General features: G+C 43.3%; 1 long non-coding RNA gene across 3 annotated transcripts in view; it reads left to right on the top strand.

The window, feature by feature from the left end:
* Window positions 1-22,821, top strand: part of LOC147581516 (uncharacterized) — a 188,454-nt gene that overhangs the window by 139,191 nt on the left and 26,442 nt on the right. For 2 of the 3 annotated variants that reach the window (XR_015249986.1, XR_015249987.1), the window contains exon 2: window positions 18,336-18,478. The exons of the other annotated variant lie outside the window; for it this stretch is intronic. This is a non-coding gene — a long non-coding RNA (uncharacterized LOC147581516). The remainder of the gene's footprint in view (window positions 1-18,335; window positions 18,479-22,821) is intronic. 3 annotated transcript variants of the gene reach the window in all.

Below are 22,821 nucleotides of genomic sequence, written 5' to 3' on the forward strand. Positions count from 1 at the left end.
TAAAAGCAACGGAAGGACTTAACCATTACAGGGGAACAATTTTCTGGACCATATTTTACTTCTTTCATTCAACCATTCTGGAGTAGAGACTGTTTTAGGCCTCACAGTGGTACATTTGAATTTCTCTCCACGATGTGATAATGAATAAAATTAAATGTAATCTCCTCTGCAGAGAGTTGGCGAAGGGAAGGCAGAGGGAGGTTAGAAACCGTGTTGTTAGCTGGTGAAGAAATATAGATGCCGGTATTAGGTAAACCACAAGTAATCACACGTTCCTCCCTCAATTCCTTCCCCTCAATTAAGGGGAAGCCATCACAACTCCCTGATGTTGAAGGGTGTTCTTGTCATTGATTTTCTAATGTGCTGGTGGAAATTTTGTCAGCCACTGTCAATTTAAAGCCCCATGTAATTACACTTCTTGCAAGAGAGATTCTGATTGTATTTTCTGTGCCAAAGCCTCGTCCCCAAGTACTGTTTCATGGCAAATCAAAAGGGAGGCTGCAGAAATTGGTATGACAAGGAACACATAAAGCTCCCTGAAGAATTTTCCTTTAATTAAGGAATTAGACACTATATCCCATGGACGGAGGCCATCTGAGCCATTTTTCTTTCCTTCTGGAGTGAAAACCTTTCACGTGTGGGACAAGTTCAAGGTCAGGGAGTACCGGCAGTGAAGTTCCTGAAGTAGCTTAGCTGTCTAGCAGGCGACATCACATTTTTGTTTATAGATAGAAGGACACTCCATTGACACGATGATAAAGCTTTGATTCCTCTTGACTCTGATTATTTTAGATATCAGACTTAGCATAGATTACTATGTCTTCCATTCCCCCAATACTTAAAAGCAGCCTTCTGATGTCTTATATTGTTCATTTTTCGTATTTCTCTTATATTGTAAATCCAGTGAGAGAAGAAGCCAGGTGCTCTACCCCCGAGCATCTACTTCAATGCTGCCCGTAAATACATATCTGTCGCGTAGTAAGTGGACGTTCGTCTGCACAAGTAGGACTCCATGCAAGTCCAAGAACCCAGGATAGGCCACAAGTTAGCACTGTAGCTAAAAGGTATTGATTTGAACCCTGGATTCAAATTCTAGGCATTAAGTTTGACATTTTTCTCACAATAATGGGGGATTTTGAGGAGCCAGTGGAAAGAAAGCTATACTATGCGTGGATATTAAAGAGAAGCTCCCGGGGGCCTTAGCCAAGGTTAGATGATTTTCAAATGCAAGAGTCAAAGGAAAGCAGATAACTAACACTGTCTCCTGTGTCCTCCCTCAGAAAGGAGCCCTGGGGTTCTGGCCTTTCCACATCTCTCCCACTCACAATGCCTGCTGTGTGCTACAAAACGGATTTTACTCTGGCCCCTTGGCAAGATCTCTTCTCTCTGAATCCTCTCATAATGTCTCTACGAGGTTTCTATACACCAAAGAAATAGAAAACCAAAGATATCACAGGAAAAGTCAGAAAAACCTCACCCTCAGCTTCACCCCTGGGGGCCAAACATTCCATTTCAGAATTTGGCACTAAAAAAAAAAAAAAAAAAAAAAAAGAACACGTAAAGAAAAAGCAAACAAAAGCAGACCATTGATTCTTTGTTCCTGTTTGTTCTCTCTTTGTTTGAAATGAAAATTTCACCTTGGAAATCAGGAACAAATAAAATGGCCAGAAAACATAAAATTCTGCTTGCTTTGCTTCCGGCACTGAGCCTCCCTCGGCTGCCCATTTGCCAGATAACCCATTATAGGCGTAAAAACCTCCAAACCCTGGCAAATACATCATTCTGAAAGCTGGGGCTTCCCAAGGGTAACATCAGAGATTATCAGTCAGGCAGAAATGTTAACATCCATTTTCCCATCATTGTGAAGCCTTTTGTTAATGCTGGGTTTTTTTCCCCCTCTATGCAGAAAAGGCACAATGGCCTGCATTCTGGGAACATTTTATGCAAAACAGTTAGACTATGTGAAACTGCTCTGTGTCAGTCGCTGTCCCTCAGGCAAATACCCCTCAATGAGGGATTTTGATCCCAGCGCAAAGTCACCTCCTATGGCCCTCAGGGACATTAAAGGGTCCACACAGCATGTCTCCACTCCCAGGTGAAAGGATCAGGCTTTGAGCTGACTGAGCTCTCAGTGGTGGCCCAGGTGAGGGGAGGCTCCATCCAACAGCAAGAAAGGGAATCTTTCCTGGCTCCATTCTGGAGGCTGAGAAGCGGGTCAGACCTTGGGTCAGTCTAACACGAGGAGGAGGAATCGTGGGATTTTTTAGCTGGCAGCAACATCTCATTTTATCTACTTATATCTATAGAAGAACTGAAGCCTGGAAAGGGGGATGGGGCTTGCTCAAGGCCAGAGAGCCCATTATTAGTGAATCAGAATCTAGATTTAGTGGGCCACATACTGTCTATACTCATTCATTTCTGTAATAAGTAAAAATACTAAGGCTGGAGCACTGTGCAGTGTTCTGAAGAGATAATAATGAACCAGATACAATTTCTGCCCGCAAAAGACACTCACAGCCCAGAAGAGGAAACAGAAGTAAAGAGAGAGATATGATGGCAACACATGGAACCTCAGTGCCTCTTATCAGGGAACGGGTTAAATCAGTGGTGGTACATCCATAGCGTGGAATAATACACTGTCGTGAAAACAGTCCTAGGCAGATCTCCAGTGATGTGGGAAACGAAGGCAGGAGGAAATGGCAGAAGCGAATAAATTTCCTTATAACCTACAGCCCATTGACCAGTCCTTAAGGCAGGCCAAGGTTTCTCCAGGAACTCCCTGCTTTCTTAATGTTAATGCTTCGCTAGAGGGAAAAACAACCTTAGCTTGACAACAGCTAGGCCTCCAGGATCCTGGGAGTCTTCTTTAGCATATGAAAGTCTCACTGGAAACTTCCCCTGGACTTTACCTCCCCCAAACTCCGTAGTGTATAACCAGTCTCTCCTCATGGTCCTGGGGCAGCTCTTCTTGTCCATGGGTTCTGTCCCCAGGCTTTAATAAAATCACCTTTTTGCACCAAGGATGCCTTCAAGAATCCTTCCTTGGCCATCGGCTCTGGACCCCACTATCACTCCAAAAAACCTCATCATCCAGCACCAGTGTGGAAAGATCTCCAAGTTGTATCGCTGGGTGAAAAGAGCAAAGTCTATTTTTCAAATGTAAAATGAAGGGTTTAGATTTTATCAGTGGCTTTCCAAGCCTTTTTCAAAATTATGGTAAAATAGGGGCGCCTGGGTGGCTCAGTTGGTTAAGTGTCCGACTCGGTTTCTGCTCAGGTCATGATCTCACGGTTTTGTGGGTTCAAGCCCTGCATCGGGCTCTGCGCTGACAGTGTGGAGCCTGCTTGGGATTCTCTCTTTCCTTCTCTCTCTGCCCTTCCCCGCTTGCACTGTCTCTGTCTCTCTCAAAATAAGTCAATAAACTTTTTAAAAAATACCATGAAATACATGTAACATAAAATTTACCAGGTGAGCTACTTTTAAGTGTCCAGTTCACTGGTGGTAAGTATATTCCCACATCGGGCAGCCATCATCGCTGTCCATCTCCAGAGCTGTTTTCATCTCCCCAAACTGAAACTTTGAGCCCATTAAACATTAACACCTCATTTGCCGTCCCACCCCCCATCGCAGCCCCCAGCAGCCACTATTCTAGTTTCTGTCTCTATGAATTTGCCTACTCTACGTACCTCACCTAAGTGGGATCATACAGTATCTGTCCTTCTGTGACTGGCTTATTTCACTCAGCATAATGTCCTCAAGGCCCATTCACGGTTGTAGTGTGTGTCATAATTTTATCCCTTTTTAAGGAATTTTTAAGGCTGAATAATATTCTGTTGTGCCCACGCACCACATAATATCTCATCCTCTGTCAATACTTGGGGTTGCTTCTACCTATTGGCTATTGTGAATGATGCCCTTATGAACTTGGGCATGCAAAAATCTCTTTAGGTCCCTGAGTCCAGCTATTTTGGTTCCACACAATCATTGGATCATAAAGTAAATCTATTTTTCACTTTTGGAGGAACCTCCATACGGTTTTCCACAGTGGCCGCACCAGTTTACATTCCCAGCAACAGTGCAGGAGGGTTCCAGTTCCTCCCTGTCCTTACTGATACTTATTTCTGTTTTTTTTTTTTTAATAGCCATTCTAATGGACGTGAAGTGAGCTTTTATTGTGGTTTTGATATGCATTTCCCCAGTGATTACTGATGTTCAGCATCCTTTCATGTGCTTGTTGGCAATTTGTAGATCCTCTTTGGGGAAATGTCTGTTCAAGTCCTTTATCCATATTTTAATTGGGTTGTTTGTTCTTGGATTGTTGAATTCCAGCCTTTTAAAAATCTGTGGAAACTACTACCTTTGATGAAATTGTTTACCCAAGCCCAATACACAACATGGGAAGAGGCAACGTTCCTCTGGTAGAATTGGATTCATGTGGAGGGCTTAGAGCTCTGGCCAGACCTTCCCAGGGGCTTCTTCATCCCAACTGTGTCCCCTCCCTCCGTCTTGTGCCTCCCTCCAGCAGGAGGTGGCCCCTGGGACACCTCCAGGTTATCTCTCAGGTAACAGGCTATGTGTATGTGAAAAACTTCCAAAGTTTCATTTGCATAAAGGAAACGCTATTTAGAGTAAGGGAACTTCCACCAACACTTACTTTCAGAGACGTTGCTGTGATGTTCACTTCCTTCCAGGAAGACCTTTTAGTTTCACGTGTAGGCCCGATTTATACAATATTTTAATGACTCTTTGAAGGTTTTAACTTATTCATGTATTTCCATTCTTGTAGTGAATCTGAATGCTCATCGTGGCCTTTGGAGTGCAGTGCTTGGGCACGTCTGTTTGCAAAGTGTTTAAAAAAGTAATATGCTACTAGAAATATCCCTGTACCACATTGATTGCAAATTTTCCTTAATTTCATCTCCCTTCCCTATATCCACCCCTCTCACTTTGCAATGTGACTTTGTGGTTCCTCCCATTAAGAAGAGGGTCTGCGTAGAGTGCCCAAGTGTCCAACTCTTGATTTCAGCTCAGGTGCTGAGATTGAGCCCCTGGTCATGTTCCACAATGGGTGTGGAGCCTGCTTAAGATTCTCTTTTGCCCTCTCTCTCTGCCCCTCCCCCACTCACAAGTGCAAATGCATGCTCACCGTGTGCTTGCTCGCTCTCTCTGAAAGGAAAGAAAGAAAGAGAAAGAGAGAGAGAGAGAAAGAAAGGGAAGAGGAGGGGAGGGGAGAGGAGGGAAGTCAAGTCTAGTCTGCTTTTCCATTCCCCGAGTCTTCGCTGGCCTTGTCATTTGCTTTGATTAGTGGAAAGAAGTGGAAACTGTTGGGCCAGGTCTGAGCCTCATTTCTGCCCTCCTTCTTGGAATCCTGTCCAGAGACAATGAGAACAAGCCTGGTCTAGCCTGCCTGGTAATGAGAAACAAGTGGTTTCTATCACCTTGTTGCCCCAGTTCACAGCCAGCCAATAGCCACATGTGTAGCTAAAGCCATCCTAACCAATCCAGTCCGAACGCACCCTGTTCACTAACCACAGATATATGAGGGAGCCCAGTGCAGATCAATAGAATTGCCCAATTGACCGGTGAGTAAAGATGAATGTGTCTTGTTTTAGGTTGCTGAGATGTTGTACAGTTTATTACATGGTGATACCTAACTGATATTATCACCAACTACTTCTGATAATAAAACACAAAGTGACAGAGAAGGTGGTACATATGAGATAGACGTTCTGAGATCCTTTTGGATCCTCTACAACTTAAATCTTTCTCTTAGTACCTTGTTCTTCAATAGGTGCTTGGCCTTTCAATCTCAGAAAGAACACATTACAAGTTGAGTTCAAGGGGATTTGCATAAACCACAAAAGAGCCTGGAGAAAACGTCGCATTTCAAAATTCTCAGCGATGGATAGAAACAACTTCTGGGTCCACCAAAGTAGCATGCCTTGGAGGGGTTTGGCCCCCTAACACCATGTGCTTGCATTTGATAAGCCACATTTGTGCAGGATATCCTCAAGCTTCACCAGTGTTTCAAGAAAACATCATCTGAAGTCACTTCAGAAACACCATGCATGTGTTTCTATTTGACTATAAAATGTAGTTAAAAACAAAACCAAAAAGCAAGCAAAAATAACATTATATCTAATGCCCTTTCCACATCAGAGAGCAGAGGGCCACAGTTGATTCCCAAATATGTGCTGTCCCTGCAAGAGGGAGTGAGAATCCTGGAATATGTCCCCTCTGCGGAGCCAACAAGAGGTTAGCCTTCTCTGTGTCAATAGTCCCCCTGCAGTCATTACCATGGTTAATTACAGGCCAACTCTCCCTAGTGTCAGATGGTCACCACAGCTCAGCCTTATGGCTCCCATCTTCCCAAAGGCTGGGAGGTCTTTCTTGTGAGACAGTTAAGCAGGAAGAAGGAAAACGAGGCTAATTTATGTAAATGCATGCCACATAAATCAGATTGTGTCTGCCAGATAGCACAAATCGCTGGGGTGATTTAGTATTTTCCCACTGGGCAACGAGAGAGTTCCAGACACCAGTTCTTTAGTTTGGTGTCCGTGTACCTGGGTCACCAACTAGGTTTCCATCCGGTAATTTGTTTCTTTACCTTCAAAAACTAAACAGGCACATCGGTCTAACATCCAACTTGAATAAGTGAATCCACAAAGGGACTTCAGTGTCTGGAATTAACCAGGCCTGCAGAAAGTGAGAACATTTTAACTTACGATGAAGTAGAATAAGGAAGAATTTTCAAAGGAAGAGTTGGGAAAAGGAGATGAGAGCTTGGTCAACATTGGCAAATATTTCAGGCACACCGGAGATCAGGGGACCTCAAAAGAAGCGATTGCTTTTTGTGAACTTTGCAAGCTCACTGGCAGTAGAATAATGGTGATGGACACCAAATGACAGTCCCTTTAGAAATGAGCAGGAATTGGGGCGCCTGGGTGGCGCAGTCGGTTAAGCGTCCGACTTCAGCCAGGTCACGATTTCGCGGTCCGTGAGTTCGAGCCCCGCGTCAGGCTCTGGGCTGATGGCTCAGAGCCTGGAGCCTGTTTCGGATTCTGTGTCTCCCTCTCTCTCTGCCCCTCCCCCGTTCATGCTCTGTCTCTCTCTGTCCCAAAAATAAATAAACGTTGAAAAAAAAAAAATTTAAAAAAAAAAAAAAAGAAATGAGCAGGAATTGAGTGAGTAAAGATAGTGTGTGTGTTTATAGGAAGTTGAGGTAGGAGAGATAAGAAATGCAGATGTAGCTTAAGGGGCAGGAGAGGTCAAGAAAAGGGTTTCTTTTTCTTTTTCTTTTTCTTTTTCTTTTTCTTTTTCTTTTCTTTGTGTGTGTGTGTGTGTGTGTGTGTGTGTGTGTGTGTGTGCAGAGTAATAAATTGCAGAAGCGTGACTAACTCAGAGCAGCTAGCAGACAGAGATTAGCTGTACCAGAGAGAAAGGGGTAAAATATTGTCCCAAAACAGGCAAGAGGAGACACTGTGTTTAAGATAGAACAGGTTTAAAACTTATACCTCAAGGGTGCCTGGGTGACTCAGTCGGTTAAGCATCTGACATCAGCTCAGGTCATGATCTCACGGTTCATGAGTTCGAGCCCTGCTTCAGGTGAACTCCAGTTCTGCACTTCTGGTGAGCTTGAGCCTCCCTTCAGGAACACGAGCCAGCCACTTCTCTCTTTCCCTCTCTCTCTTTCAATCTTTCAAAAAATAAAAAGTAAAACTTATGCCTCAGGTGTTTAGAAGTGTAACTTTATCTCCATGTGTGTCATAGAACCTAATTTAGCATATTAGCTATTTCAACTCAGGATCTCTGTCACTTTTGGTTTAAAGTAAGGTCAATTCAAGATGTAAACTCAGACCATTGAATATTAAAGATTGGCCTCCCCGTCTTCTTCTCTCTTCCCCAGGATGGACCTCAGTTTCCTTCGTCCTGGCACATTGGCTTCCATGCAGTGTCTGTGGATGTGCCCAGTCATGGGTGTCATCATGTCCTGACACAAGCTGTGATGTCCATGCACCTACATTCCCACAGTTTCTGGTTTCACATTACTTCTCTGCCCCTCCCCCGCTCTACCCCTCCTCTGCTCACCTGTGCGCATTCTCTCTCTCTCAAAAAATTTTTTTCTTTATGTATATGGTAGAGTTTAACATGTCACACAGGTTTACCATTTCTTTCATTCCATATACTTGCGATTGCATTTTACCCAGACACCCTGGCAAATGTCACCCACCGTGTCTATTGCTTTAGCTGGAAGAAGAGGTTGAGAGAAACTGCCTTTGAGATTAGAAGGGTCACGTGGAAATACAGTAGCCTTGCCTCAGTCAGGCTGTGGGGACTATTGTTTCAGATGTCCCCATTTGAACCAAAGTTCTGTAAGAGGAGAAAAGTCTCCCTATGACAGTGGAAGAGAGGTACTGATTTCTGGAGACAGAGAAAGGGTGAACCTCGGCTTTGCTCAAGCTGCCCTTTTCCATATTTAATATGGTAAAATCTTGGTTTCACTTAAGGGGATAAAGTGGTTATGTTTCCATCATTCCTCCCTAAACCATCTTCAATGGCTTCTCCTCTGACATCCCTGGAATGTTAAGTTCTCCAAGTTCCCTCATCCAGACCTCTTTTCTTTTGACTGTCTCATTTTAGTTGGCCTTATCTGTTCCCAGGAAATCAGTTACCTCATGGACAGCTCATGTACCAATGTAGTTCCTCCCCAGAACAGGAGACCCATCTATTGACTTTGCCAAGTCACTCCTAGATCAGATGATCTACCAGAGTTTAGGTTGGTTTTATGGCATGCTAAAGGTTGTGTCATCTAGCCCCTGTCTTGTATAAGAGGAATAACCTTTCATGTATGAACTTTGGCACACAATGGAATGGGCCTTTCATAACTATTTATTGAATGAGCGAATGAGCTAGATAAGAAATGAGGGACCTAGGCTGATAGTGGTTAATGATCATGTCTTTATATGTATATCGTGCTTTGATATAGTGTAATTTGAAATGGACTGTCCTTCAGACACATAAATATCACTGCTCCAGTATTAAATGCATTTCTTTCCATCCCCATGCTGGGGATGAATTTGTAGTGAGTGATCTACCATTACTCTTTCGTCTGGTCCTCCTTGTAAAACGAATGGTACATACTAGTGGGCCAATAATAGAAGCTCCTACCTCCATTCTTCCTCCTTCCCAAGGTCTCCTTACACCTTGTACCCTCACTGTCCTTACACATACCAATTCAGTGGAGGACAGGGTAGCCTGGTAACGAAGCCGAATGCAATTAACTGTGTCATAATGAGGGTTGAAATCAGGACCTCATGTGTATAACACTTGTAACCAGTTGAAGACATGATGAACCTTTGTGTTTATAAGAGTTAGCTAGGGGCGCCTGGGTGGCGCAGTCGGTTAAGCGTCCGACTTCAGCCAGGTCACGATCTCGCGGTCCGTGAGTTCGAGCCCCACGTCGGGCTCTGGGCTGATGGCTCAGAGCCTGGAGCCTGTTTCCGATTCTGTGTCTCCCTCTCTCTCTGCCCCTCCCCCGTTCATGCTCTGTCTCTCTCTGTCCCAAAAATAAATAAACGTTGAAAAAAAAAATTCAATTAAAAAAAAAATTAAAAAAAAAGAGTTAGCTAAATTTCCATCTTTACATTATCTACAATAGCCAAACTATGGTAACAGTCCAAGTGTCCAGCGACTAATGAATGGATAAAGAAAATGTGGAATATTACTCAGACATCAAAATGAATGAAAACTTGCCATTTGCAATGACGTGGATGGAGCTAGGGAGTGTATTGCTAAGTGAAGTAAGTCAGAGAAAGACAAATACCATATGATTTCACTCACACGTGGAATTTAAGAAACAAAACAGACGACGGGGCACCTGGGTGGCTCACTCGGTTGAGCATCTGACTTGAGCTCAGGTCATGATCTCATGGTTTGTTTTTGTGAGTTCGAGCCTGACATCAGTCTGTCAGCCTGTCAGTGCAGAGCCTGATTCAGATCCTCTGTCCCCCTCTCTCTGCCCCCCCTCTACTTGTGCTGGCCCCCCAAATAAGTAAATATTTAAAAAATTTTTAAATTAAATATAATTTAAAAAAATAAAACAAATGAGCAAAGGGAAAAAGGGGGGGGGGGAGAGGCAAACCAAGAAACAGACTCTTAACTATAGAGAACAAACTGATGGTTACAGAGGGGAGGCAGGTAAAGGAATGGAAAAATGGAGAATATTGGTGGCTCCCAGGGGCTGGGAGTGGGGGAAATTGGGAGATTTGGTCAAAGGTAAAAACTTTCAGTTGAAAGTTGACTAAATTCCGGAGATCTAATGTACAAAGCGATGACTATAGCTAACAATGCTTATTTTATACTTGAAAGTTGTTAAGAGTTTAGATCTGAAATGTTTTCACCAATTAAATAATGGGAACAATGTGAAAAAAAAAAATGTTCAGCTTTAATGAGCATGCTTTGGGAAAGGGCCCTAAGAACTGACAGGTAAATACTCTTAACTTTTTACTTAGGGCCAAATTTCTGAGCTTTATACTCACTATCAGTTGTAAGGAAAATCTTAAAATATCACTGCAATCCCCTTAATTTCCTAAACGTATATATCGTATTTCAGATGGGAGAGAAGAGAAGAGAACGTAACAAAACTGAAGCACGCATGCAATGTTTGCATCTTCTGCCTCAGAAGTCTGTGTCTCTTTTGGCCCAAATTACTTTTAGAAAATATTAGCTCCCTGTAGTCAGCTTAAAGCCTTCCTGGAATGTCACGGCTAAAAACGAATCAAATTCCTGGCTAATTTCCTCCAAGACAAGACAATACAAGATGATATTACACTGCTTGCTTCTGCCTGGAGCCCCTCCTATCTAAAAATAAATAAGCGCATTGAACATGAAAGAAATCCTAAGCCTTTAAAGAAATCTTGATTTTACTGGTTACATGAAACTCTTGTGTGCGTATGATCATTGGCTATATTTGTCCTCACTTTGTCCTGGTTGTAGGCGCTTCTAGGCATACCAAAGAGACGTCTCGCTTAAATTACCAAGGTTTGGTGCTTTTAGGAGACATGGGATTAGGAACAAGGCGCCTCCGCCAGACTCTCCCTGCTCCCTCCGAGCATGGTCGCAACCTCCAGACAACTCGTCTACTCTGAATGAATTTCAAGTATTTGAGAAATTAAGATGGGTGGATCGCCATCTCTTCACTGTTCTGTCGCTCAAGCCTCGATTGTGAGGCTTGCCTTTTTTTCCACTCTATTTTTCGCGATTTTATAAAAACAGAGAAAACATTTTCTGTGTGTTTATACACATTTCTGTAGTTATATATATTATTCAATTAGTTGGTAACCCATTTTGGAAAGCAAGTTGGTAAATGTGTCAAAAGTCCTAAAGGGTTCATAGCTTTCCTCCCCAGTGAATGAATTCATGCATGGGAATCTTTCCTAAAGAAAGCACGCTAAAATTGTAGGATTAAAGCATGCTACACAAAACTTTATCACAGCATTATACTGTTGAAAAGGACCCAAATGTTCAACAGGAGGGTGCTAATTAAATAAAGCATGATCATATTTACAAAGGGTTTTTAATAATATTGGCAAATGTCTGTTAGTCTATTAACTCGAAGCTGGATACAAAATTATATTTTCTAAATAATCATAATATACACAGTCCTGGCACATAATAAGCATTTCATAAATATTTATGAAATGAATAAAGGAATGAATCACAATTATGTTAAACAGAAAAGATTCTTGCGTAGAAAAAGAGACTGAAGCAATATTTATATGTTGATATGATTATCTCTAAATGATGGAGCTAGGCATGATTCTTTTTCTGTATTTTTTTTATGTTTATTTTTGAGACAGAGACAGAGCATGAGTAGGGGAGGGGCAGAGAGAGAGAGAGGGAGACACAGAATCCGAAGCAGGCTGCAGGCTCTGAGCTGTCAGCACAGAGCCTGACGTGGGGCTCAAACCCACTCTGAGATCATGACCTGAGCCGAAGTCAGACACTTAACCAACTGAGCCACCCAGGTGCCCCCTTTTTTCTGTATTTTAAAGTTATTGCAATGTTTAAAAAAGTTACTGTAATTAACACCTAATATTTCCATAACCAGGAAACATAAAATTTATTTTGTAAAAGAAATATGTTCAGGAGAGTTTAACACACAAGAGAAATTCAACTGTATATTCAGGCTTTCATTGTTTAGTAACTTTTTAAAAATATGGACTGTAACTTTTCCACCTAAGATGGTATTTCAGATACTAGTTGAGAAATGTCATACATGATGTGACATCATTTGTTACCTATCATCATAATGAAACTACCCTTTATCGAGTACCTCATTTATCTCAGGTGCCAAGATAACGTTTTGTACCATTGGTGTGTGGGTCTCAGCCTATTGATAGCGATGCTCTCAGCCTGAGACACTGCCCTGGGCCCCTACCACTTGTAGCAGTCCTGACAGACCTTTCAGACCAGTGCCAGGGTTGTGACTGGATTGTCTCTGGTGGTTCTTATCGTGATCACAAGACAACCTTGGCAATAACCATCAGGGAACTTGGAAGAACAAGATTTGTTACACGCAGCTCCTGGAGGGCACATGGCACACCCAAGGGCCACAAAACGAGGTCATGGGTGGAAGGGAACGTAGACCAACACTCTGCCTTTAGCAGGGCCAATGGTGAGGTGCCTAGGGTTTCACTCTTTATTTGTGAATTTAAAATATAAGAGCCGGAATTAGGGAATGGGGAGAAGTGGAGTCCCTCAGGTGGCCAGGTACCCAGGTCACCCAGGGCTTTCTAACAGGGGAGCTTCAGGGTTGAGGGGATGGTTCTGGTTAATTATCTAGATGTTTTGCTAGTTGCCGGGTAGATAATATGTTTATTCAGGGTGGGTGTCTTGGAAATGGATGCCGGGGCAACCAAATTTGCACTACAGTAATTTAATTTAATTTTAGTTTTATTGTATTCATTTGAAATGTTTTTTGAGCACCTGCTAAATATGGGACACTGGTTTAAGCACAGGAATATAAGAATGAATAACAAAGAGTCTTTACCATGAAGGAAGCTATAAGGAGATTTGAACTTATGCAAGGACAGTAGTGTTATAGGTGCTGACAGACACTGGTGGGGGGCACAAAGGAGGGGTGATCACATCCAGGTCAGAGGTGAGGGTCACAGGAAGGGCTGACTGAACTGTAACTGTGGGATTAAAGCAAAGGCCCTTCTGCCTGACCTTCCAAGGCGGAGGGAGAGAAGGCAAGTCTGGGACACAGGTCAAGGCTAGCAGAGGAAGGGCCTGGCTCCCCCTCCAGAAACCACTGGTCAGGAAATGGGTTTCTCCAGCATCCCAGAGTTCCCTCATGCAGACATTCTAGACATTTTCCATTTTGTAATACATATGTTTTTGTATTTTCATGTCATCTCACCAGCAACATGCTTTTTTTACAATCTTTGCTTCTCATCTAGTAATCCTCTAAGTTTCATATTCTTTTTTATTATTAATGTTTGTTTATTTATTTGAGAGAGACAACACAAGCTGGGGAGGAGCAGAGAGAGAGAGAGAGAAAGAGAAGGAGACACAGAATCTGAAGCGGGCTCCAGGCTCTGAACTGTCAGCACAGAGCCCGACATGGGGCTCGAACTCACTAACTGTGAGATCATGACCTGAGCCGAAGTCAGACGCTTAAGCCACTGAGCCACCCAGGTGTCTGCTTCAATGCATATTCTTAAATGGCTATAAAACACCTGATCTTTTTGAGATAAAAATGGCCCACAGAAACTTCAGGCCCCTATTAGGATATTTAATTAAACCAAATGGCTTCCTTAAGTTAAGCGCCTAGGAGAGAGAAGGGTGGAAAACAGTGTTTCTGCAGATTCTCTCCAACACTAGAGGTTAGCAGACTGTCACAACCTCTTGAGACCAGAGTTTCTACTGACTACAAAATGTCTCTAGCACTCATCATAGACTCATGCTCACTTACTAGCGATGAAACAACACTACCTAACATTTTTTAAAGAATTATCTGAATGCCAGGCACTCTTCAAAATTCTTTACCCAAATTGCCTCCATTAACCATTATGCCAACCCCGCAAGACAGAAAGGTCTTTCTAATCCTCATTTTACCGATGGCTAATTGTGAAAATTCCATTCGTGTTAACTGTTTTCATTAGCCGTTTGCTATCTGCAGTAAACAAAACCAGACATCCTATAACAGGCAGCTTCTAAAGAAGTGATTCCATTGCAAGTAAGCTCCAATCTTCTCTGTAAACATTATGGATTCTCCTCAGATTATCAGAATGCACTAGCACCTACACATGGCAAATATAACAGAGCTTAGACTAGGGACAAATTAATATTGCATCTTTATATACTTATAAGATATTCTGCCTCCAGTGCACTGTAATCAAAATACTGTTACAATGATCTGTCTTTAAAGGGCATAGTTCTAAGGAAGTGACTTGAATTTGTTTAAATAAGTGAAAGAGGAGGTAGAGGGCTTTCCAGAGGGTTCCCACACTCCTGTGTACATGAATTTTACCTGGAGGCCATCCAGTAACTAACTCTGGGCTGTTTTCAGGAACTGCCAGGTACACAGAGTCCGGGGATCTCCTTCTTCCTATTAATTTGACTATAATGGTTTCCAGGATGAATAAACAAACTCAGAATTTAGCACAGGAAGCAGCTATCATATCATAAATTATTATACCCGCAACTTTATCATCTAAATAGATAATGTATCCAAGTCAAGTATTTCTATGGGATGGATTTTAATAGTTCTAGCAGAATGGAATTTTTACATTCTGTCCTTGTCTTCAGAGTATTATAAACCCTTGAGACCTCCTCCAGTTTTTCCTTCAGATAGATGAAAAAATAGTACAGCTCTAAGGATGAGTAAACCTTATCCAGTCAAGTGCAAGTTCAACAGCCAGATGGGAAACTGAGTTCCGGACTGTAAGAGTCAGGCTGCTATGGAATGAACGGCTGATCAGCTTTGCTTCTTCCTTTGCTTCTTCCTTCCTTCTTCCATGCTTCAAGGAAGAATGTCTCCAATGTCTCCTAATTGACAAAGGAGAATCAGAATCCCTTACTCCCAAAGCAATGTCTCTCTGTGATACCACACAAACTCGTGGGAGACGGAACATGGAAAGGGGGTGTGGAGTCTTCAAACCTGGGCCTGAGAAGAGCTTCAAAATAGTTATCTATTCAAAACCAGAAGCCATTTTGATGGCCAAATGGGAAAAAAAAAAGATACTGATCTTATTTTTTTGTTTTTTACAAGGTATATGTTCTTTTTTAAAAAAATTTCTTAATGTTTTTATTTTATTTTTGAGAGAGAGAGAGAGCATGAGTAGGGGAAGGGCAGAGAGAGAGGGAGACACAGAATCTGAAGCAGGCTCCAGGCTCTGAGCTGTCAGCACAGAGCCCGACGTGGGGCTCGAACCCACGAACCGTGAGATCATAACCTAAACTGAAGTCAGACACTTAACCGACTGAGCCACCCAGGTGCCCCCACAGGGTATGTGTTCTTGAAGAATGGATAAAGAATAATAAAACCCACATGTGTCAGTGAGGGCTTCTTCTCTCACCTTTATACACAAGAAAGTCTTTAAAAATGTGTCTACCATACCATATCAGGGGGCGCCTGGGTGGCGTAGTCGGTTGAGCGTCCGACTTCAGCCAGGTCACGATCTCGCGGTCCGTGAGTTCGAGCCCCGCGTCAGGCTCTGGGCTGATGGCTCAGAGCCTGGAGCCTGTTTCCGATTCTGTGTCTCCCTCTCTCTCTGCCCCTCCCCCGTTCATGCTCTGTCTCTCTCTGTCCCAAAATAAATAAAAAACATTGAAAAAAAAAATTTAAAAAATGTGTCTACCATACCATATCAGTAAAAACCAAAAATGTCCAATAAAACCTATTTGAGAAATCCTAATGGAACTTTGAAAACATCAGGGTACCTGCGTGGCTCAGTTGGTTAAGCATGACTCTTGATTTCAGCTCCCTTCTTGATCTCACAGTTCATGAGATGGAGCCCCGAGTAGGGCTCTGCGTTGACAGCGTGGATCCTGCCTGATATTCTTTCCCTCTCTCTCTCTCTCTCTCTCTCTGCCCCCCCCACCAACTCTCAAAATAAATAAACTTAAAAAAAAAAGAATATTAAAAACATCTTTCTGATTATAATTCCATTTAGTAGGCCCACCTTGAATACCAGGCTGATACATTTGCTAGCCAGTAACTCATCAATAAAATAATGACCACAAAATTTAAGCTGTCCTTTGAAATAGGAGCTGGATGCCTCTTCATATCCTGAAGGATTTGTTGGCTGATTAGTTAAGAAAATTGTAGGGGCGCCTGGGTGGCGCAGTCGGTTAAGCGTCCGACTTCAGCCAGGTCACGATCTCGTGGTCCGTGAGTTCGAGCCCCGCATCAGGCTCTGGGCTGATGGCTCAGAGCCTGGAGCCTGTTTCCGATTCTGTGTCTCCCTCTCTCTCTGCTCCTCCCCCGTTCATGCTCTGTCTCTCTCTGTCCCAAAAATAAAAATAAACGTTGAAAAAAAAAATTAAAAAAAAAAAGAAAATTGTAGTCAATTCTCCTCATACTTTTTCACTAAACCAGTAAAATGAAGAAAAGTAAATTGAGATTAAAATAAGGCAGTTATTTTCTCATCTATCCACCTTGAGAAGGGATATTTGCCATGTATGTGCCCCTCACAGTGAACTTTTATTGAGTGACTATGGGCAGGAGATAGCTGGCCTAAGGCCATTAGATGAATCATGTCAAGGCCCAGTGTGGGAAAGAGCTGGCCAACCAAGTAGTGATGAGAGACAGAACAAAGACGCCATGATGGAGGCAAATGGCAGAGACAGTGTTGTTCCACAGTGAGCTATGGGCCGCAGGGTTTCTCCATGAGGAAGTGTCAAGTGGCTTGTGGGACTTACGTGGCCTGAGAGAGTTTAGGTCCCACTTCCTAGCACCACAGGAAGGGAAAACAAGATCTAAGTCTGGAACTCGCTGTCCCACAATGGCTGTAACTTTTATGGCACCTACAGGTTGTGAATTTGAGAAAGGAAATGGCTAAACTCCCTCATCAGGAAATGTAAAGGAGCACTTGCTAGTATGTATTTTATAATAAAATAGGTAGCTATTAGAAGTGGAGGAGAGTCCTTAATATATCCTCCTGAGATGTACAATAATGTATCTCCAACTGAGAAGGCACTTTGAGGCCAAAAAATGAAGCAAGGCACTCCATACCATTAACGGAGTCTTATTCAGTATAACTTACTGTCAGGTGGACAGAAGATCTATGGCAGCTGCTTCTCCACCCCACCAGGACGTCAAGGCACAGCTTTTATGGAGCAAAGGGCATGGTGGTAAGGTCACGGGGTAGTTACCTAAAGTGGCACTGTCTGTGCATCAGTCCTCTCTGGTTACCTCAAGTGGGGCCTTTTGTGCACCACTTTAGGGAAAATCAGAAAAAGCCTTCCCATATTCCAGTCAGGGCATACACTAACCTCCTCGAGGCTTGGAATACGTGGCCCTGAGGGAGGTCACTGCACGGGCAAGAACAAGATGAGGGACCAAAGATGGAGTCATTGTAGTCAGTACTCCTATGGTAGCGCTTAAGTGAGACTTTACCTTGTGCTATGTATAATCCTAAACTCTTTCTACGCATTATTTTATTTAGCCCCCATTGTAATCCTACAAGGTAGGTATTATTGTCCTTTCCATTGCTGGGCCACAGAGATGTTAATTTACATATCACGATTGGTATGGTCTTCTTCAAAATCTGCTCTCTAGGCCCTCCTGCTGCTGTGCATATTATTAATAATAACGATTACCTAACTTGATTAAAATAATAGTGTCACAAAGTATCTTATATAACCAAAAGGCTTCTAAGCCTCTGCATACCTCTATTTTAAGTAACATTAAATAAAAGGATATTCTAATATAATCAGAAAAGTCGGGTAATCTTCAGAGCTTCCTAATAATGGAATTTGAATGATGGTCAAACTACTAATAATATGTTAAACTATCCAGAGGAAGAAGTCAAGGATTGGGGTGTGATTTACTCTTTCCTTGGACAGCCAAGGTAATCTGACAAAACAAAACCATCCAAACTACAAGTCAAGAGGCTTGACAAGCTCTTCCTGGCTTCTCTGAAATACAATTCTGGCAGCAACTTTTGAAAGGACATCAATTCAAATACATAAACAGAAGGACGTGGGTTGTTACAAAGAGGACAACCCTGAGCTCAGAGAGTTCCTATTTACATCTCAAATAACCAAAAAGTTGTGATCACTCTTTAAAAGTGTATGCACTGTGGGCCCTTCATTTCTCTTTTCAGGTCCCTCTGTGGGAGCAAATAGCAAGGGGACCAGACCTGGTGCAGAGTGCGAGAGAGGGATTCCTGGTGAAAGGGACAATGACACGAAGGCTGAAGGCAAGACCTTGCAGGTTAGAAGCTTCCATCCTGAGGTGCGACTGGAGGTTAGTGTTTGAGAAAGGGTGTGGAGAGAGGAGGGAGAGGTAGCTGCAGGGGAACTTTATCCCCAGGGCAAGAGGAAGCTATTGGGACGTTTCAGCAAATGTTAAGTGTATCCATTATTTTTCTCAGGCTTGGTTCAAAGGAGTCATGAAATCATGTTTGAAAAGTACATTTGCAGCCTTTAAAAAGGAGTATGAAGGAGGGGTGCCTGGGTGGCTCGGTTGGTTGAGCGACCGACTTCGACTCAGGTCATGATCTCACAGTTTGTGAGTTTGAGCCCCATGTCAGGCTCTGTGCTGACGGCTCAGAGCCCGGATTCTGTGCCTCCCTGTCTCTCTGCCTTAACGCACTCGCATTCTGTCTCTGTCTCTCTTCAAAATAAATAAACATTAAAAAAAATTTTTTTAAAGGAGTATGAAGGAAATACAAGGTGTTTATATTTCTTACTTGAGATGGTAAGTGCCCTTCCACACACATCATCCATAAAGTCTTCAGGAAAGACACCCATGATTTCCTTTTAATTGTGAAAGGGTTCCTAGACCATTTCCTCAGGGCAAATCCCAAGAAACCCTAGTCACAGATCAAAAATCCACACGGCAAATCTCTACACATTTATAAACGGCTCTGGTAGAACTACACTTCCAAACATGCTTTTGTCACTTTCTCTGTAAAGTGACAAAACCATCACCTGCCTGTGAATTAATTCTTCTGGAACACCTCGAGTCTACCCAGGTAGCCACCGAGGGTTCACAAACCACCCTCAGTGACTGGCTTCTGAGGCACACAGCAAGCAAGGAACCACAGCCCTGATCCATGTAGCCCCTGTAACCAGGTAAAGCTGTAGCAACGACAAAGCACTTGAGAGAAAAGTGGAAAATCCACGGTTGTTAAAGGCAGAAGACTAAAAACCCCAGTCCAGGACCCAATGGGTCATGCCACAACGTGCTTAGGTAATCACTACTCTGACAAGGACACACAATAGGTACACACGAATCTTCATCTTTCTTTATCCCTTCCTAGCCTCAGGACAATGATGGATGATTATGATCATCCCTCTCTGGAACTTATAATCACGATGCCTATTCATCCATTCACCAAATTTTATTGAGTTTCTGCTCTGTTCTGGGCACTGTGTTGGGCACCAGAAAAGAGAAATTAATAAAACCTAATCCCTGTCTTTGAGTTGCTCACAGTGAGACAGAAGAAGTAGGCAGGTTTAAAATACATAGGTATTTGTAATACAGAGTCAGGCCTAACACGCGTTGGACTATACAAGGCTTTATTTGAAACTATGAGATGTATGTTATCCCCAGAACCGGGGTCAGAATGGAAAATAAACAGGAATTCCCAGCTGCAAGTTCTTACCAAACAATCCCTTTTACCCAGGACAACAGTTAATCTCTAATAGGAAAACAGGAAGCATCCTATTCAAAATCCTGGCTGAAGGATGCAGGCTGAATATTCATTAGGATGGGGGGGGCAGGAGGGGAGGGGAGCAGGAGTGAAAACACAGCAGGAAGCCAGGAACACCCAGGGCAGGAGAATTTCTCAAACTGCTGAGATGTGTTTCCTAGACAGCCTCCCGGAGGAGGAGGGATGTTGAAATTTTCCTCTCGTGAAACTAAATACAACAATGTACCCGGTTTAGATAATAAAATGTTCTGTGGTTCTTGATATGGTCAGTTCACAGACTCTATATACATGTTCACATGGAGGCATGCGACAGTGAAAGCATCATTTGCTTTCTGTACTCTCACCTGAAGTCAGGTTAAAGGAGCACAGACACCATAGGAAGTAATTACGATGTAGTCGGCCAGGGAAACTAACAAAAAAGAGTACGCTCTCTTCCAGCTCGTTCTGGTGCTGGAATTAATCTGCTGCTCTCGTGCTTCTGATAAATGCCATCCTTGGGCTCGGCTGAAAGGTTGGTGGACAAGGAAAGCTAGAAGCAGACTGCCAGAGAGGGGTCACGTATATACAGTAGTGCTGTAAACTCAGGACAATGACAGCTCTAGAGGAGAAGGAATGGCTGTCTGTTTCTCTCTACTCTCCACAAAAGGAAGGAAGAAATGCATATCGGCAGCATAATTAACAGTCAGCCGCCTTTTCTGAATTGAGACATCATCCCTGAATGCAGCTCCTCAAAGGGACAGCTAGGGAAATTTTAAAGGTGACCTAAAAAGAGGGTTTGATTATAAGACCTGAAAAATACTTGCTGGCAATATTTAAGTGGAAGCTGGATGCATTTGGCTGTGCCGCATAAAGGAAATCAATGTTCTCTATTAGCTAAATTTGAGGTCATTTGCGTTTGCTTTCCCAGCCCCTGAGAATGTAGAAAATCAGACAGCCCAATTCTTTCGGAGTGAGTCACACGCAGCCTTCTCACCTTCCTTCTCCCCTCCCTCCCCCTGCCCACTCCACCTCCAGCCTGCACCCTCTAACTCTTACAAACACACAAAGCCTGGCAGGATCAGCCCTTTGTGTTCAGGCTCTTTTTCCCACATCTTCCTTGGGGGAACGGGCTGGAGCGAGGGTAGCACGCTGACTCCCACACACTGCCACTCTGACACCAGAGGCTCTTCTGTGCGTGCAGAGAACACCCGGCTCCAGTAAGGGGGGGTAGCTAGGGGGCAAATGGCACTACATACTCTAAAGTCACCTCCCCTTAAAACAGATGAAACCTTAAGGCGGTTAAAAAGGAGTTACTGGGAGAAAGGCAGCCTGCTGAAGAGAAGGACGTGGTGGGGTGTTCAGTAAGGTGGGCAAGGCTGGAAGACGGAGTCATTGATTCAGTTTGATTCCATTCGATTTGAATGGAGAATACATGTCTTCAGGTTTGTAGTCTGAATTTCTTTCAAGTTGCCCCAGCTCCTCTCCTCCCTACCATTCTTCCTGATTCCCCCCACCACACACACACACACACACACACACACACACACACACACACACACACCCTTCCTAAAGAGTGGAGGAAGTCTTTGGGAGGAAAGATCCAGTAGTCACCAACCCTTATAGCCAGGCGTTCTCTCCCCCAGAAAATGAACATAGGGGTGACATGTTTGCAAAACAACTTGAGATTTGGCTCTCCCCCAATCCTTCCCATGGTTTACTTCTTCAAGTCAGAACTCCACCTCAGAGCTCCCGAGAGGAGCTGCCATCTCACCCTGTCTTTGCGTGACCTCGGCAGGAGACACCAGAATGTTCCCTGGGTACAGTGCTGCCTCAGAAATCTGAACTGCTCTCTCTCCATACCTCAGACACAACTGTTTGCGCTGCTTGGTGACTTTGCCCTTTATAAAGCACTGCCACATACTTTATTCCCTTAGAACCCTCTGGAACATGGTGTGGTTTGTCATCCCATGTAGAGATGAGACCCAGGGGCATGAATGCATCTTGCCGGAGGTTGTACCCGTCATGAGAGAGAGCTGGAGCTCCCAACTGTGTCTATTACTTGCAGCTCGTTTGTAGGGATATGGATGTTTAATCCCTCATGACTGGGCACTGAAAAATGAGATTCTGATCCAGATATTTGCCCAAGAATTTGGGAACCCAGGCAGTTCCCCAATCAGAGTGAAAAATCCCCCCCACTTTTAATTTAAACGTTAAATTATTTATTCAGTTGGATTCCATTCGATTTGATTGGAAAATACATGTTTTTTAAATGATTTATTTTATTTTATTTTTTTAATGTTTATTTATTTTTGAGACAGAGAGAGACAGAGCATGAACGGGGGAGGGTCAGAGAGAGGAAGACACAGAATCAGAAACAGGCTCCAGGCCCTGAGCTGTCAGCACAGAGCCCGATGCGGGGCTCGAACTCACAGAATGCGAGATCATGACCTGAGCCGAAGTCGGACGCTTAACCGCCTGAGCCACCCAGGCGCCCCTTAAATGATTTAAATAATTTAAAACATTTAAATAATTTAAAACATTCTTTGGCATTGAGTAGCATGAAAACAAGTACTTTGGGGTCCACACCCTTCTCTATTGGCAGATTTTCCATAAAGGGGTCCTTCAGCATTCTTGTGAGACTTGGCTCAGCATTACTCTTCAACACTCCTGGATTTGCTACTCATTTGTACTCCATCGCCAAGAACAGGGCATCCCAAAGGCCCAAACCCTAAGGTGGCACGGAGCACTGAATGGGAGGTTAACATTAGGCAGACAATTAGCATGTGGCCACAGTTAACTTTTCCCAGTTCATTGTTGTTGTTTTTTCCCCCAAGGGTTTCACCAGAAAGCAATTTCAAATAAATCGTTTCATCTCTCTCGGATATAGTTTCTCCGTCTATAAAATAGGCATGACCTGGCTGGCCTTTCTGTAAAAAGCAGAGGTGTAAGGAAG

The sequence above is a fragment of the Puma concolor genome, chromosome B1, assembly GCF_028749965.1.
Source record: "Puma concolor isolate L17-30 chromosome B1, mPumCon1.1.hap2, whole genome shotgun sequence".
In the NCBI taxonomy this organism is placed as follows: domain Eukaryota; kingdom Metazoa; phylum Chordata; class Mammalia; order Carnivora; family Felidae; genus Puma; species Puma concolor.